We start from the raw sequence: 13,983 nt of genomic DNA, 5'->3' as shown, positions 1-13,983 counted from the left end.
TCTTTAAAAGGACACAGGCCATCAACAAGTAGATAAGAAATAAATAAATAAACCTATTTTATAATAAGAAAAATTCAAAACAGAATGTTCTGTAAAGAAAAGAAAATAAGTTAATGCATCCAGGGAGTACTTTATGTAGAATATGAAGTGTACGCTTTCTAAGGAAGTGACGTTTGACTTAAGATTTGAGAAGACAATGTGAAAATTCCAAGCAGGAAAGGAGTGAGTACCAAAGCCTTGTAAGAGGAACAAGACTGAATTGTTCAACAGACATGAACAGGCAGAAGTACCTGGAGTATAATGAAAGTTGGGGGAATAGAGAAAGATGGAGGTGAAGAGGAAAACCGTTAGATTGTTAAGGCTTTGTAGGTTAGAGAATGGAGTTTATATTTTATTCTGGTTTCATGGAGGTATTTCAAGCAGGGTAATAACATAATCTAATTTATGCATTAGAAAGATGCTCAGCGGCCGGGCACGGTGGCTCAAGCCTCTAATCCCAGCACTTTGGGAGGCCAAGGCGGGTGGATCACAAGGTCAACAGATCGAGACCATCCTGGTCAACATGGTGAAACTCTGTCTCTACTAAAAATACAAAAAATTAGCTGGGCACAGTGGTGCGTGCCTGTAATCCCAGCTACTCAGGAGGCTGAGGCAGGAGAATTGCCTGAACCCAGGAGGCGGAGGTTGCGGTGAGCCGAGATCGCACCATTGTACTCCAGCCTGGGTAACAAAAGCAAAACTCCGTCTCAAAAAAAAAAAAAAGATGCTCAGCTTCTGTGTGGCTGATGAGCTATTGGTGATGATCACTGCGGAAGCAAATAAGCAACGTGTGGAGGTAGAAAAACAGGTTAAAAAGCTGGTATGAGATGCCAAACAAGAGGTAAGTTTGCTAGGACTAGGGTTGCAGTAGTGGAGGTTCTGAGCAGTATAACAGGTTTGCAATATAATTAGAATAAAAGAAAAGTCATTGAGGAATGGGACGTATCCTGCCTCATGTGGGTTATGAGGGTAAGAATGGAATTAAGTGTGATTTCAAAATTTCTGGTTTTATAAAGATGGTAGCGGTGCCATCTATTACAATGATATGGACTTGTAAATTTGGGAGAAGGGAAGAATCATGGCTGGCCTACTGGGCATTTAAACAGCAATATTTAGTGGCAAATAGTCTGAAGCTATGGGGGAGTTTGCGTCTGCACTTCCTGTTCCATGTCGTCTGTGGCTTAATAGTCCCACTGAGCACTGCTGACTCCATTGGGCAGCTGTGCACTCTAGGTACCAGGGTGACAGGATATTCCATTGCCTAGTGGGTGAAAAACTTTTCTATTTTTGCTCTTACCTTTCACTTATAAGGTTCCATAGCAGTGTTTTTATGTGCCCCATTGTATCCATAAATCTTAATTACAACATGTAAACCAAGTTCAGTCTCACCCCTCCTGATCACTGAGCTTCTGCCAGGATCAAGCTTGTATTATCATGTGTTTTAAATTGCTTCTTTCACAGTGGTTTTTATACCAGTCACAGCCTGGCTCAGCTTGATCTCTGCCTTGGAGATCCACAGGGCAGAAAGCAAGATGTGGGCAGGACTGTGATTCTTTACGGAAGTTCTGGGGATGAATTTGTTTCCAAGGACTTGTATCATTCAAGTTGCTGGCAGAATTCAGTCCTATGGGGTTGTAGGATTGAAGTCAGTTTCCCTGCTGGCTGTCGACTTAGAGGCATTCTCAGCTTCTAGAGACAGTTCACATTTCTCAGCTTGTGGTTCCCTTTCTCCATCTTCAAAGCCAGTAATTGTTGCAGTAAGTAATTAGCCAGACATGAGCAGGGCAGGAGAAGGCCCCTGCCAACAGGAACGTCAGGCAACCATTAGATGATGGGCAAGCGGTTGGTAAACTGTCTCTCTAAAATAATAACAGTCACAGCCAGTGTCAGGGAAAGGCGATCTCCCAGTAGACAGACAAAACCTGAAACTGGTCATCAGCAGCTTCCCGATAAGATGTCAGGAGCTGGGTAAGTGGGTTTCAGCATGCACACCAAGAGGAAAAATGGTAGAGTTTAACTGGTATAAAATTACCTTCCTCTAGGAAAGGAAAAACACATCGAACATGTGCACAACTCCAGTAAACACACTGTGCATGAGGCCCCTCCAAGGTGCTGCCAGGCTACTGCACATGCAGAGAGGGAAGAATCCGGGGAGAAGAGAGGCAAGTCCCCAGAAGCATGGAAACATATAAGACACCAAGTCAAAGGTCAAACGGGGCACTGGACTCTCTCAAGTCTCCCCCTCTTGGCTGTCCTTCAAGTGTACCTTACTTTAATTTCTGCTCTAAAACTTTTAAACGAACTTTCACTTCTACTCTAAAGCTTGCCTTGGTCTCTCATTCTGCCTTGGTTGACCTCTCATCCCTTTTTGAGGAGGCAAATATTGAAGTTGCTGCTAATATAAAGAGTCCGTTTCCTGCTTCTGAGATCTCTGATACCTCCTTTGCCTTTACCTTTCCTCTGCTTGTCTCTCCTGACTTCTTGCTCTTCAACCAGCTAGAGAGCATCCTCTGCTTTTAAGGTAGCATGTGATTAGATTAGGTGCACCTGGATAATCCAAGCTACTCTTCCTACTTTAAGAACTCCAATATAGTAACCTAAATTCCTGCGTAATTTGCATAATCCTTTCAAGGCGACTAAATTCATATTTAATTGCATAACTAGAGGATGTAAATCTCAGGGGAAAATCTTTAGAATGCTATTTACCCAGTTCCTCAGTCTTAAAGAACCTTTTTTTTTTTGAGCTGACACACCAGTTCGTTAGTGTTATACAGATGAGTTTTAATCCCAGTAGCTGACAGCTTAACCCCAAACTAGTAACACTCCTGTAAAAATATTCATATGTTTATTTAACAACTACATATCGAGCTCATTATATTTTGAGCAGTAGAGATACAGCAGGAAAAAAGTTCAACAGATCTTCTTATGGCACATACATGCCGAAGATGCATGCTGATGAATGCTATTTTGATATCTTAATGAGACTGGTAGTCTAAAAATTGGGAAACTTTCAGCATACAAAATTCCAGCTTACTTTTCTATCATTAGTCTGAACATGATCAAATGAATGTGTTGGCCACTCTCACCTCTCACCTCTCCTTGATGTTATCTCATCAGTAACAGCAGAAACAAAAATCTTCCTCTCTACAATCTTCTTTTTTTTTTTTACAATTAAAGTCTACAACATAGAGTTTATTCATCTGCAGAATAACCAAGACTAGAAAATACTATACATTCCAAAGGAATTTGGCCCTTCAGATATTCAGCAGGCACCTAGAAGTCTTTTTCTGCAAATAGCTATTACATCTAAGAGTCTCAGAGATATAGATAAGTAGATTCAGAATGGAATTACTGGTCTGTGAGGTCATACTTGGACTATAGAGAAATCTAAAAGAACCAACGTTTTGAAGAGCTAAGAGCCACTTAGGGAGGAGTAAGTAAAGAAAGAAATTTTGTTCTGACTTGCTTAGTTGTGAGGGTCCTGGTTTGAGTCTGGAATTAGAGCATATTTCCTGAGGTGGCTATTCTTAGTTCATCCCATTCCCCATTTGACCCGCAACTGTTATCATTTTGTATCTAAGTAGTACCATAAGCCACTCATAAGACTGACCGGTAAGCCGGGCACGGTGGCTCACACCTGTAATCCCAACACTTTGGGAGGCCGAGGCTGGTGAATCACGAGGTCAAGAGATCGAGACCATCCTGGTCAACATGGTGAAACCCCGTCTCTACTCAAAATACAAAAAATTAGCTGGGCATGGTGGCGAGTGCCTGTAATCCCAGCTACTCGGGAAGCTGAGGCAGGAGAATTGTCTGAACCCAGGAGGCGGAGGTTGCGGTGAGCCGAGATCGCGCCATTGCACTCCAGCCTGGGTAGCGAAAGCGAAACTCCGCCTCAAAAAAAAAAAAAGACCGGTAAACGAAAAATGTGTAAGTAAATCCATTATCCTATCCCAAAGGCAAACATGCTAAGAACAAACGGAGGCCTACTTCACTGCCTACAGCCTCAGTAAGGTTGATTTGCCTATATAATTTATTTTGTTAAGAATTTTATTTTGTTGAGTTCCGTAAAATCACTCACCTTACCAGTAACAGTTGTATGGAAGGGAGTCATGAGAACAGACTGATGAATCTGATTTAGTTGGTTGAGTAGTTTTGTGTAGTTGTTTTAATGCTGCAAATACTAAGCATGATAATAATTTAATTTATAGTAAAGAGGAGAGGGAAGTGGAGGACTCGGTGCTAAAGAGGTGAAATGTCTCGAGGTTCTGGAGGCATACTGCTTCAACAATGAATGCCTGGGATGTCTTCGCTGACTCTCTGAAAGGTAAAGTTTGGCAGAGTATCATAATGTTGTCATTTCTAACTGTGCAGTCATCTTTTGAAATGAAGGGCTGTTGACAACGTAGTTAGAAATCCCAAATAACCTTCCTACCTCCTTTCACCCTAGTCCTTCAAAATCTTTTTGAAAGGAAGACAAGTACCAAAGTCTGATGAAAGAAACTGTCAGCTCATTTGAGCAAACATTTGTCCTCTCACTATTAAATCCCAAGTACTAATGCAAAATTATATTAAAGCCCCAGATCATTTCAGGGAGTTAGGGCGAGAGTCTGCACTGAAAAACAGACATAATACCTAATGACAACTGCCCCATTTCTGGATGTTCACACCAACACTGCCTCTCCTTCCATGTTTTTTTAGAAGCCAAGCAATCCCTCTAGAAATACCAGCAGCATCCAGATTTTACAAAAGGCAAGAGGATTCCAGGGGTAACGTAATGTTAACAGTTGTTAATGGTGGACCTGCATGTTGGCTTATTGTATTTTCATTTCTTAAATACATAGGTTTATTTTTAAATAGGTGGAAGAGAGGTATGCTATTCTTCTTCATAAACATTCAATAGACTGTGCAATTACTAGTTGGAGTTCTCTTCCTACCCCTACTCCGTGATAAAAGTTTGCAATCATTCATATACTATTGATTCCCAATCCAAGCTCAAGGACAGACATGTGTTCCCAGGATAAATTTGAATCACACACACAGACACACACAAACACAGACTTCTGTTTCTCACTCTTTTTCTTTTGTTTCACTATCTATGCAAGTGAATAAAAAGAAGCTAGTCCAATTACTCTCTGAGAAGTAGCCAGGCATAAAAAGACAAATACTCTATGATCTTACTTTATGTGGAATCTAAGAAAGTGGAGCTCATAGAAGCAGAGTAGAATGGTGGTTTCCAGGAGATGGGGATGGGGAAATTGGGGGATATGTTGCTCAGAGGTTACAAAGTTTCATTTAGATAATGAACAAAGTCTGGAGTTGTATTGTGCAAGAAGACTACAGTTAATAATAACATATTGCATACTCAAAAATTGCTAAGAGAGTAGATTTTTAATATTCTTACCACACACAGAAAGGATAACTATTTTAGATGATTAATTTGCTAATTAGCTTGATTGTGGTACTAATTTCACAATGCATATATAGGTCAAGACATTGCATTGTACACTGCAAACTCATGCAATTTTATTTGAAATATACCTTAATAAATCTAGGTAACAAAAGAAAGCAGGTTCAGAGTGTTAAGTAAGTGTGACTCTATAACATATACAAATATAGTTGAGGTTGTTCCCTGGGGATTTTACTTTGACTGCATTGAGATGAGTTCATAATTTCTTTGGAAAGAGATTAACAAGCAAAACAGGATCAATAAGGAAGGTCTGATTCTTTAGTGTGTGGGGGTGTGTTTCTTTTTTCTCCAAATGCTGAGCTCTCCTTCATCAGTGGTAACAGATGCGAAATGACAGATGTGAGACCAATGAGTTTCTCTTTAATATCTGCTCTTATGCTAAAATACCTGAACACACATCACTCACAGAGAGTGGAGCACATTCACCAGCTTTATTCACATGTAAAAGAAAGAGACATTTTCTAATATCAATTTTCCTCTTCTTAGCACCTGTGTAAAACCATAAGGATATGAATTTACCAGCCCATGCTTACCAAATCAAAAGAAAGCGTTCCACCCCAAAACTCAGGCAAGGAACTTTGCACAACCTCACGACCTTTGCTTGCACTTCAAAATGCAAAATAATAACATATAACTTTTCATGAGAATCAAATTCATATTGGACTTAACGCCTTTATCTTGTATTTATTGACTTCTGACTCTACACAATTTAGTGAACATCTGACTCTGCACTTGTTCCCTAAGATAATGTCCTCCACCCCAGCAGGATAAACCCTGCTGGAGGAAACACACGAGCACATCAATGACTGGAATCCAAGACATGGTCTGAGACTTGCTAAGGTAAAGCGTAACACTCTAAGTGTATGAAGAAATTTTGATGACTTAAATCTGGGAAGGCCAGAAAAAATTTTATGAAAGAAGAGGCAGGAAGCTTGAGCCTTTCTTAAATAGAAGACTCATACGATTCAAAAGACTAGAAAGAAAGTATTCCTAACCTAAGACTAGTGATAACCAACATTCGGAGATGATAAAAGCACAGCTAGGGTTAGAAAATGATGTGAGTCAGTTGGAGTGAAGGTTAATTTTATGTGTCAACCTAGTTGGGCCACAGTGTCTAAATATTTGTTCAAACACCAATTTAAACCTTGCTATGAAGGAATTTTTTAGTTCAGGTTAACATTTAAATCAGAAAACCTGGAGTGAAGCCAATGACCCCCAGTATTGTGGGTGGGCCTCATCTAACCAGTTGAAAATCTTAAGAGAAAAGAATAAAGTTTCCCTGAGGAAGAAGGAATTCTGTGATCAGACTGCTTCTAGACTTAGAGCTGAAACATCAGTTCTTCACCTGGGTCTTCAACCTGCCATTCTACCTTGCAGATTTTTGACTTGTCAGCCTTGACAATCATGTAAGCCAATTCCTTTATGTAAACCAGTCACTCTTCCTTTCTCTGTATCTCTCTGCGCGCATACACACACACACACACACACACACACACACACACACACACACACACACTTTTATCTGGAGCTCTAATCCAATTAGAAAATCCTTAAGTGGAAAAGGGAAACTGTGGACAGTGGGTGGGAAAGGGGGCAAGCATGCTAGACTTCTATCATGTATGACCTGGGATTCCAGTGTAAGAAGCCTACTGTTTATTGTTCACCATAGTAAAGCCAAGCAGAGATTTTTGAACAGGACATCTTGTGTGTATGTGATGAACACCATTGCTATTGTAAGGAATGATTTTTAAAGGGTCTGATGAGAACTAGAAAGACGACTAAGATATGGTTATCAACTGGCAATTAGTAGTAGTTTAGTTGGTTGCAGGCCTGGAACAGTACTGACCAGTTGGGAAGAAAAGCTAGCACTAGAATTTCCAAAATCTGGGGCCTCTGGTAATACTTTGTGGATTAGAGTCATTTGATGGCAGACGTCAGTGGAATGTAAGGACTTTGGATTACATCAACGGGACCTACTGTGAATGTGTGACTCACTTTGCCAGTCCCACTATTGGAGTCCAGATGTTTATGACTTTGATTGCTCCAACTTACCTAACAGTAGTAATTCAACATCCTGAAAGTTTCATCTAGATCTTTTTCACTGAGCCTAAAAAGAGTTAGAACCAGAGGCAGCTTCTACTTGCTCCCCACCCACCAACTTAACTCCCACTTTTCTTTCATCCAGTTTTCTCACTTACCAACTCCTGCTCAAAAGTCAATTTAGAATCCCTGTGATGCCAATGCAACATGAGGGCCCAGGAATCAAGAGGCAGAAGTGGAAGTGACACCACTCACCATCACACCTAGTGATCCACTAGCAAAATTTTTGCTTCCTGTCCCTGCAACATTATGTTCTGCCAGACTAGAGGTCTTAGTTCTAGAGTGAGGAACGCTGCCAGCAGAAGACACAACAGTTTCATTAAACTGGAAGTTAAGATTGCCACCTGGACACTTTGGGCTCATCCTACCTTTAAGTGAGCAGGCTAAGATATCCAACTGGGATGCCTGCCTCCTGGGGACCTGCATCATAGTTTCTGCACTGGAAGACTGTGCCTGACCATTGGAGAGCTCCAGCAGAGTGGTCCCTGCTGACACACACAAGCCCATCCACACCCTAATCCTATGGCAACCTCCCACATGCCACTTTGCTGGCACATACTTGCCCATGTCCACCTACCCCATCACTTTGCTGAAGCATGAGAATGCAGGTGGACCTTGCCTCCACTTACCTGCTAGCATGTGTGTGTGCATGCACCCCAACATGCTTCTGTTCCCAGTATGTGAGTGTACCCCACTCCCAGCCATGCCACCATTGCCAGTGTGAATGCATACATATATAGGCCAGCAGCCCTTCTCACACTCTGTGTTGCCACTGTTGCCAAAGCCTGCATAGAGGCCAGCAACCCTGTGCCCACCAGTGCCTCACCCCACCCTATGAGTGGGTACTCCACCATGCTGCTGCTGCTGGCACAGACAAATGAGCACTGCCACCACCTGATGCAATGCTTTGGCTGGCACTACCCAATAGATCGTAATGGCCACCAGTCCTGGAATACCTCAGCCCTTCCAATGCACATGTTTATAACCTCAAGGGGCCAGAGAACAAAGCTCAGGATCCAATACCAACCCCCAGAATTAAAGCATGCAGCTTATGGGTGCTAAGCTGTGCCATGACCTTCTAAAATCTTCCACAAATGAAGCCAGTCAACTAAACCCACCTTATACCACAATGAAACCTCCAAGGGCATTGAAGATTAAAGCCAAAAACTCATTCAAAGGAGAGCAACATCAAAGAGTGAAGGAGCAAAGCAAGAACTTTGCTGAGAACTTTATGAGATCATAAAGATGAGGAAGAGCAAAGCAAGAACTCAAAAAGCTAGAGTGTCTTCTTACCTCTAAACAGCTATACTAGTTCCTCCGCAATGATCCTTAACCAGTCTGAAATGGCAGAAATGGAATTCAGAATATGAATAGGAATGAAGATCATCAAGATTTGGGAGAAAGTCAAAACCAAATTAATGGATTTAAGAAATATAATAATATGATACAGAAGATGAAATGATCATATTTAGAATGAACTAAACCCATCTGATAGAGCTGAAAAACTCACTTCAGAAATTTCAGAATATACTTGCAAGTATTAATAGCAGAATGGACCAAGCCGAGGAAAATATCTCATAGCTCAAAGACTGGTTCTCTGAAATAACTCAGTCAGACAAAAATAAAGAAGATTGTTTAAAATAACAAATATTTAAAATAGCCAAACCTCCAAGAAATATGGGATTATGTAAAGACACCAAACCTATGACTCAGGTGTCCCTAAAAGAGAAAGAGTGAAAACAAGCAACTTGGAAAACATATCTCAGGAGATTGTCTATGAAAACTTCCCCAACCTGTATAGAGATACCAACATTTAAATTCAGGAGATGTAATGAACTCCTGTGAAATGTGACACAAGAAGACCATCACCAAGACACATAGTCATTAGATTCTGTAAGAAAAAAAATATTAAAGGTAACTGGAGAGAAGGGTCAGGTTATACCCAAAGAGAACCTCATCAGGCTAACAATGAACCTTTCAGGAGAAACACTACTACAAGCCAGAAGAGATTGGAGAGCTCCAGCAGAGTGGTCCCTGCTGACACACACAAGCCCATCCACACCCTAATCCTATGGCAACCTCCCACGTGCCACTTTGCTGGCACATACTTGCCCATGTCCACCTACCCCATCACTTTGCTGAAGCATGAGAATACAGGTGGACCTTGCCAGGGGCCTATATTCAGCATTCTTAAAGAAAGGAATTTTCAACCAAGAATTTTATATCCAACCAAACTAAGGTTCATAAGCAAAGGAGAAACAAGATCTTTTTCAGACAAGCAAACGCTAAGAAAATTTGTTAGCACCAGACCTGCCAGAGTCCCAAATATGGAAAAGAAAGATCATTACTGTCCACTACAAAAACAAACTTAAGTACATAGACCAGTGACAGTATAAAGCCACCACACAAATAAATCTGTATAATAACCAACTAACAACCCAATGACAGGACCATATCCACACATATTAACACTAACCTTGAATGTAAATGGGCTAAATGCCCCAATTAAAAGGCACATATTGGCAATTGGATAAAGAAGCAAGACCCACTGGTATGCTGTCTTCGAGACCCATTTAATATGCAGTGACACCCATAGACTCAATATAAAGGGATGGAAGAAAATCTACCAAGAAAATAGAAAACAGAATAAAAGTAGGAGCTGCTATTCTAATTTCAGACAAAACAGACTTTAAAACAACAAAGATCAAAATGACAAAGAAGGGCATCACATAATGATAAAAGGCTCCATTCAACAATAAGGCCTAAATATCCTAAATATAAATGCACAAGACACAGGAGTGCCCAGACTCATAAAGCAAGTTCTTAGAAACCTACAAAGTGCCTCACATAACCATACAATAATATTGGGAGACTTTAACACCCCACTGACAGTATTAGACAGATTATTGAGGCAGAAAACTAACAAAAGATATTCAGGACCCAAACTCAATACTTGACCAAATGAATGTAATAGACATCTAAAGAACTCTCCACCCAAAACAACAGAATATACATTCTCATCTAAATTTGGCACATACTCTAAAATCAACCACACATTCAGACGTAAAACAATCCTCAGCAAATTTCAGAAAACCAAAATCATTGGTGTTGTACTCTTGGATCACAATGTAATAAAAATACAAATCAATACTGAGAAAATAGCTCAAAATTACACAGTTACATATAAATTAGACAACCTGTTCCTGAATGGCTATTGGGTAAATAATGAAATTAAGACAGAAATCAAAAAATTTTTTGAAATTATTGAGAAGATATAACATGCCAGAATCTCTGGGACACAGCTAACTCAGTGTTAAGAGGAAAGTCGTAGCACTCATAAATGCCGAAAGAAAAAAATGAAAACAGATCTCAAAATAACATCCTATCATCAAGCTAGAGGAACTAGAGAAACAAGAGTGAACCCAAAACAAAACAAACCGAGGAAAGGAAATAACGAAAATTAGAGAGAAACTGAAGGAAGTTGAAACACCAAAAAAAAAAAAAAAAAAAAAACCACATAAAAGATCAATGAATTTAGGAGTTGTTTTTTGAAAAACTAAAATAAACAAATAAGATTAAAGGATAGATAGATTAATAGCTAGACAGAGGGGGGAGGGAGAGAGAGAGAGAAAGAGAAAGAGAGAGAGAGAGAGAGAGAGACAGAGAGAGAGAGCGAGAGAAAGGTAATGTGAAAACTGACCCTGTAAGAAAAAAAAAGAAAAACTCTCAGAGACTACTAAGAACATTCCATGCTCACAAACTAGAAAACCTAGAAGAAATGGACAAATTCCTGAAAACATATAGTTACCTAAGACTGAACAAAGAAGAAATTAAATTTCTGAACACACCAATAATAAGTTTCAAAATTAAATCAGTGATAAAATGTTTAATAATCAGAAGAAGCCCAGGACCATATGAATTCATAACAGAATTCTACCAGATGTATGGAAGACCTGGTACAACTCCTACTGAAATGATTCCAAAAAATGTAGGAGGAAGGACTCCTCACTAACTCATTCTATGATGCCAGCATCATCCTGCTACCAAAAGCTTGGCAGAGACACAACAAAAAAAAAGAAAACTTCAGACCAATATCTTTGATGAACATAGATGAGAAAATCCTCCATAAAATACTAGAAAACTGAATCCAACAAGACATCAAAAAGTTAACCCATCACACTCAAGTAGGCTTTCTATCTGGTATGCCAGGTTGGTTCAGTATACACAAATCAAAACATTTAATTCATTATATCAACACAACTTAAAACAGAAACTGCATGATCATCTCAATATATGCAGAAAAGGCTTCTGAGAAAATTCACCGTCATGTCAAAAACCATCAACAAACTAAACATTGAAGGAACATACTTCAAAATAATAAGAGCCATCTACGACAAACTCACAGCCAACAACATACATAATGGGAAAAGCTAGAAGCATTCCCTTGAAAACCAGAACAAGACAAGGATGTACACTCTCACCACTCCTCTTCAACGTAGTACTGGAAGTCCTGACCAAAGCAATCAGGCAAGAGAGAAATAAAAAGCCTCTAAATATAAAGAGTGAAACTTAGACTATTCCTGTTTGCAGCTAATATGATTCTATTCCTAAAAAGCATATAGTCTCTGCCCCAGAACTCTGAGATCTGATAAACAACTTCAGCAAAATGTCGGGATATAAAATCAACATACAAAAATCAGTAGCATTCCTCTAGACCAACAACATCCAAGTTGAGAGCCATATCAAGAATGTAATTCCATTTATAAAACAGCTTGGCGCTGTTACAAGAACAGACATATAAAGCAACTGGATAAAATAAGGAGCCCAGAAATAATGCTGCTCACCTACAACCATCTGATTTTTGACAAAGTAAACAAAAGCAAGCAATGAGAAAGACTCCCTGTTGAATTAATGGTGATGGAATAAATGGAAGATAGAAACTGGTCCCCTTCCTTACATCCTATACAAAAATCAACTCAAGGTGGATTAAAGACTTAAATGTCACATCTAAAACTATATAAACCCTGGAAGATAACCTAAGAAATACTATTTAGACACAGGATCTGGCAGAGATTTCCTGATGAAGATGCCAAAAACATTTGTAAAAAAACAAAAATTGACAAACTGGGCCTAAGTAAAGAGCTTCTGCACAGAAAAAGAAACTATTAACAGAGTAAACAGACATCCTACAGAATGGGAGAACATATTTGCAAACCAGATATAGACATGGGTAAAATAATCCAGAATCTTTAAAGAACTTAAACAATTTAACAAGCAAAACCCAAAGAAACTTCATCAAAAAGTAAGCAAATAACATGAACACTTTTCAAAAGATGACATAGATATGGCTAAAAAAATATTTTAAAATGCTCAACTTCAGTAATCATTAGGGAAATTCAAATCAAAACCACAGTGAGATACCATCTCACACCAGTCATAATGGCTATTACTAAAATGTCAAAAAATAACAGATGCTGGTGAGGTTGTGGAGAAAAGAAAATTATATAATGTTTTTGGTATAAATTAGTTCAACCATTGTGGAAAGCAGTTTGGCAATTTCTCAAAGAACTCGAAGCAGAATTACCTTTTGATGCAATGATCCCATTATTGGGTATATACCCAAAGGAATAGAAATCATTCTGTCATAAAGACACATGCTCATGTAGATTTATTACAGCACTGTTCACAATAGCAAATACATGGGATCAACCTAAATGCCCACCAATGATAGACTGGATCAAAAAAAAAAAAGGTGGTGCATATACGTCATAGAATAGTTTGGATCTATAAAATAAAATGTGAGCATGTCCTTCGCAGCAATATGGATGGAGCTGGCAGCCGCTATCCTAAAGAAACTAACACAGGAACAGAAAACCAAATATTGTATGTTCTCACTTTTAAGTGACAGTAAACACTGAGTACATATGGACACAAAGGAGGAAAGAATAGCCATGGGAGTCTACTTGAGAGTGGAAGTGGAGGAGGGTAAGAATCAAACTACCTTTTTGATACTAGGCTTATTACTTGGGTGGTGAAATAATCTATGCACCAAACTCCTGTGTCATACAATTTACTTATATGAGAAACCCCATCTCTACTAAAATTACAAAAAAAAAAAAAGTAGCTGTGTGTAGTGGTGCGCACCTGTAATCTCAGCTACTCAGGAGGCTGAGGCATGAGAACTGCTTGAGCCAGGGAGGCAGAGACTGCAGTGAGCCGAGGTCACATCACCATGCTCCAGTCTGGTGACAAAGCAAGACTCCATCTCAAAACAACAACAAGAAAAACTACAAGACCTAGAAATCCCACTACTGGGATGTAACCAATGGAAAATAAATCTTTCTACCAAAAAGACACATGTACTCATATGTTCA

General features: G+C 39.4%; 1 long non-coding RNA gene across 3 annotated transcripts in view; it reads left to right on the top strand.

The window, feature by feature from the left end:
- Window positions 1–3,445: 3,445 nt before the first annotated feature.
- LOC118154684 (uncharacterized) overlaps window positions 3,446–13,983 on the top strand; it is a 20,618-nt gene continuing 10,080 nt past the window's right edge. The window contains exons 1-3 of one of the 3 annotated variants that reach the window (XR_013519411.1): window positions 3,446–3,472; window positions 4,251–4,366; window positions 4,741–4,791. This is a non-coding gene — a long non-coding RNA (uncharacterized LOC118154684). Of the gene's footprint in view, window positions 3,557–4,250; window positions 4,367–4,740; window positions 4,809–13,983 lie in introns of all 3 variants that reach the window. The other 2 variants (XR_004744893.3, XR_013519412.1) reach the window with 2 other exon arrangements.

This window comes from Callithrix jacchus, chromosome 6, assembly GCF_049354715.1.
Source record: "Callithrix jacchus isolate 240 chromosome 6, calJac240_pri, whole genome shotgun sequence".
Lineage (NCBI taxonomy): Eukaryota > Metazoa > Chordata > Mammalia > Primates > Cebidae > Callithrix > Callithrix jacchus.
This window is presented reverse-complemented; position numbering and strand designations above follow the sequence as displayed.